This window comes from Penaeus chinensis, chromosome 35 (genome assembly GCF_019202785.1).
Source record: "Penaeus chinensis breed Huanghai No. 1 chromosome 35, ASM1920278v2, whole genome shotgun sequence".
Classification (NCBI taxonomy): Eukaryota; Metazoa; Arthropoda; class Malacostraca; order Decapoda; family Penaeidae; genus Penaeus; species Penaeus chinensis.
In genome coordinates, this window is record NC_061853.1 from 25,827,867 (window position 1) to 25,832,866 (window position 5,000).

At 39.2% G+C, this 5,000-nt stretch overlaps 1 long non-coding RNA gene across 1 annotated transcript in view; it reads right to left on the bottom strand.

The window, feature by feature from the left end:
- The window catches only part of LOC125044337, a 15,718-nt gene extending 12,648 nt beyond the window's left edge, over positions 1-3,070 (bottom strand). Inside the window, exon 1 of the long non-coding RNA XR_007116474.1 lies at positions 2,729-3,070. This is a non-coding gene — a long non-coding RNA (uncharacterized LOC125044337). The remainder of the gene's footprint in view (positions 1-2,728) is intronic.
- Between the last annotated feature and the right edge of the window lie 1,930 nt (positions 3,071-5,000).

Sequence of the window (5,000 nt, forward strand, 5' to 3'; positions counted from 1 at the left end):
TGCTTGTAGCGATATATTCCTTGTCACTGACACAAACACAGTAACGTGTATACAAAAATGAAAAGGAAAAAAGGCCATATTAAGAAAGGAATAAAAATCGTAACGTTTCGAACTCTTCACGAGTTTCTCTTCAAACGAATGATAAACCGATACAGGATAAGTCCGATATGCGAAGCTGAGCCTCGCCCGGGTTATGCCCATGAGGGGAGCCCGGCCTGTGTCGGTTAATGCCGACTCGCTAACGTGTGTCACCTGGTGCTGATTCGGCTGAGCGTAGTCCTTACCTGCCGTGGTGCCCAGCCACAGCAGTAACCTCCGGGCAACAATTGCAACTTCTCGCGCCTGGGCGGGCCGCAAACCGCCAACCTCTCGGAGGAGAGGCCGACACGTTACCACTAGCCCGGAGGCTTACAAGGAGAGAATTTTAACAATAATATATGGTGGTTGAGAGAGCTGAATCAGGTCCCAGGAGGCGGGTCAAGGTCGAAGAGTCTGGGGAAGCCTTTGCTAGCTACCGAGGAGGTAAGGTCATCCAAGCCCCATTGACCAGCACTCAAGTTCAAGTTAAGCATTTTTCTAATTGAGAGAGAATCTAACATTTTCCTTTCGTACGAATTAGCTGATTAATGAATTAATTTAGCGTTTTCCAGTTATGCCGGTGACCATCATGCAGATGAACGAAAAACGTATTTGAATCTGACATATCTAACATCACGTATATGTTTATGAATTTTTTTCTCAATAGCTCTACCCGTTTCGCCTATGTAAAACTTGGGACAATCCTTACAGAGTATAGTGTAAATACCGGGAGAAGTCTCACGAGCACCGCTACCCGCATTGTATTTAAAGTATTACGCAACGTGTTCGGTTAAAACAATGTCAATTCCAGCGCCTTTAAACATGTGTCGTTTTTCATCGAGGGACGGATTATATGGAAAAAATAAGATTATTGTCAATATCCTGTTGAGTATTACGGGAATTAGTATAAACTTTCCATCTTGCAGATGAATGCGTCTAATTTATGAAAATACGAGGGTATCCTAATTTCGCAAACGGTTCAAATATTACGTCGAGTTCCCGATCGATAAATTCAGTATCACAAATCCTATGCGCCCTGAAAACAACGGACAAGACTACTGACTTAACATACAACGGGTAAACCGAAAATTTAAGCGAGCTATTTACACTGAATATAAGGACGTCGAGAAAAGGTAATTTACTTGAATCTTCCCATTCTACTTTAAAATTGATAGTGCGCGCGAAGTTGTTGAGTTTTCTGAAAAAAATCATCGAAGTCTGAACGGTTCACTTTCCACAAAGAAAATAGACGGAGAATAGACGGGAGGGTAAATGTTTAAGTTTCAACCAGCCTCCGACTTTCGAAACCATTATTTTTGGAGTGTAATCTCCCCTTGTAGTTTAACGCTGTTATGCTGTTGCTTTCCGTCGCATTTGACTCGTTGATGAGTAGCGGAACTTGTATTCCCCGACGGCAAAGTTGATAAAATGTGTAAGATTCGGCTTCGCACTGTATTAAGGGGGGGGGGGGATTAGCATGATTTACACAGAAAAACAGTAGAAAAACACTAAAATAACAAAAACCATGGAGCCATGTTTCACCTATGCAATTACGGTATACAATTCAGCCGTTATATCCGGGATTTTTTCCTGATTGATGCAGTTATGATTAATAAAATCATGTTTGGGCAAATCAACTTTTTAATATGAAAATGCGTTTCGTTTCTATACATAAGGCTTCATGAATAGTTCAAATAACAACGGTATTTTGATTGACTGCGTAAATAAATACAAAGACAAACAAAAAACTCAACACATTTTAGTAACAGACCTTGCACACTTTACTGATGATTGTCGTTAAATATGGTAATCGTTCAATACTTATACTTATCTTAAAATGTAAGATGGAACTTATTGACCTTTGCCTGAGCCAGAAATACTTCTGAGGCCGTGGCGAGACTTCAGGCCGCGCAGCTAAACATTATTGCTCGTCCCGCAGAAAGATGAAAGCTTTAGCCTGAATTCGTCGCGCGCGGCGACGACACCCATTCAACTGCGGTCGGTTGCATTAGCCAAATCGGTAATAATTTGTATTAATAATGCATGAATTATTATCCTATTAAAAGTATGTTTTTTTATTACATTAATTGGCTTATTACTTGAAATGTACTTCGTGCAATAACTATGTAGATTTCGCCGGTTCTCGTTAAACGTTACTTAAATTTTACTAACCTGATATCGTCCCGTTTCCGTTATTACGCTTCACCATAACACGCCGTCCACAGCGTAGTAATATTTCCAGTTATGGGTGTATTTCGCAGTTTGTAAAAAAATCTGCCGGCTTCTATATTTGTTTCACAAATACACTTACTTCGGCACCGGACAGATACACATTGAACGGTTTTCATGGGTGAGGGCAGGGCTTTCCGAAAAAAAAACATTTTTGATTGGTCAGAAAACTCTGACGTCATTGTCTGAAGTTTTCATTGGCTAGAATTTCTCAGTTTGTAACACCGTATAATCGCTAAGTTGTCAATAATTGGTAGTTATACATGGTGTCCTTGTCTTACTGTTTCAGACATTAATAATTTATTATCGCTATTTCAGAAGAAACTTGTCTTTACGTGCGCGAAAAACTGGTATTTGTTTTGTATTACGTTTTTGTTTGGACTATATGCATACAAGCAATCAGGTAAGTGTGAACTCTTACCTTATTTCACTCGCTCTCTGAAGATGTTTCATCCAGAGGGACTGGGGCAGCTGACTCCAGAGTCCTTTCTTTTCCCGCCTTGCGGCGGTTATAGTTCTGCCGCTTGTATGAAAAATGAATGTATCAGTGATGTTTCTTGTGATTTTATAAATAAATAGCGGGCCAGATATTGGTTGATGTAATCGGCCCTAATACCTGGCCGCTTGACCCATTCCTTCAGGTCCCTCCACAACCTCTCTACATTCTGTGTGTGTATTTCTGGGTTGTCTGGGTCTACAAAATTCTCAGAATGATTAATACTCAGATGTTTGTAACCATGGTGTTGTAGGTTACGGTTGGCAGCCCATCCATCACTGTATATCACACTGGTTTTATATATTTCTTAATAAGGGGTATGAGCGTGTCTGCACTGCGGTCAGTGTCAAGCAATGTCACAATTAATTTATTTTTACTCACACGCTCAATACCCCCAAAGACCCACACCTGGCTCAACTATTACACCGGCACCTCCTATTGAATTTTGATTTTGTAACCAATATTCGGTTACTTGAGAACAAAAACTCCTCCAATCTACGCTAGTTGGCTTAGAAATGCCAATACATTAAATAATTTGTGCGTGATCCCAATGTTTTTGAAGCCAATGATTCACAAATAAAATTACTTTAAAAGGTTCCAGAAAACGCAACTTTAACGCCGTTTTGTCTTTGCTATTTTTTTTCCATCTGCCACAATACCACATATGTCGATCTTCACGATATTTGCAAGGTAAATCGCAATGCGGGCAACTTACCGCTCTTGGCAAAACACCGTGTGCCCTCAGGAACTCTATAGCGTTATCATTTTTTTCAAAATAATCAGATATAACTCTATAATAATGTGGGTCACAACCTACACACCTGAGATCCATTTTGAGCAGAGATTGGTATATTTGCTTTCCTTGCCCACTATACATACGGGTGGCGCAAATGATGGCATGTGATTGGTTTATAGCATTTCCTGTAATGCTATTGGCTCTCGTGACAAATGTCACGCGCATGTGGTATAGAATAAAAGTTTCAAAAGGTTTCGTGCGCTGTTCATGCGGTAACGTTGATTTTGAAAATCGCGCGCAATTCTTCAGTTCCCTCTTGCCCGTAATATGGACCAGACACATCGATTTGCGCAGAGTAAGAAATGTCATAGTTACTGTAAATACTCGATTTTATGATGGTATTACTCGTGTATTGTCAGACATTTTAATGTAGAAAGAAAATCACCTTCATGTAAGTTTATGCGGAATTTTTGTAGTTACGAAATGAAAGTATTACAATAAATGAACCAAAATAAAACGGTATCATTGTTTTGTTTACAAAAAGTAGGAAAGGATATCGGATGGCGATTTTTAAAATATTGAGACGGAAGTTCATAGAAGATAAGTTTCTTAGATTTATTTGCTCTATCACATGCATATATTTTTTTCCGGTTTAAAGACGGCTAGTCAGAACTTTACCTATACCTATAAAACAATGTCAATTCAAGCGCCTTTAAACATGTGTAGTTTTTCATCGAGGGACGGGTTATATGGAAAAAATAATAGATTATTGTCAATATCCTGTTGAGTATTACGGGAATCAGTATAAACTTTCCATCTTGCAGATGAATGTATCTAATTTATGAAAAAAGGGGATATCCTAATTTCGAAAACGTTTCAAATATGACGTCGAGTTCCCGATCGATAAATTCAGTATCACAAATCCTTTATGCCCTGAGAAACACGGACAAGACTACTGACTTAACATACAACGGGCGATTCGAAAAAATGGGAATTAGCGGTGTGTGTAGGTTTACGGTAACCGAAAATTTAAGCTAGCCATTTACATTAAATATAAGAACGTCGAGAAAAGGTAATTTTCTTGAATCTTCCCATTCTACTTTAAAATTGATGTATAGTCTTTGGTTGAGTTTTCTGAAAAAAATAATCGAAGTCTGAACGGTTCACTTTCCACAAAGAAAAAAATATCAACATAAATATCATCCGTCTGTTCTCCCTCCCGGCACGGGACGGAGAATAGGTGGGACTTCAGATTCAAACCTCTCCATGTATAAATGCACAAGGACTGGGCTTAAGATACTTCCCCATCGCGATACCGCTGATTTGTTTATAAAATTCGCCGTCAAAAATAAAGACATTAATCGTGACACAAACGTATGAGCTCGATAAAGAAATTGACCGGGATGAAGAAAGCTTTCTTTAAAGGGAATCTAGCACATCGTCAAGCGGGGCATTCGTGAA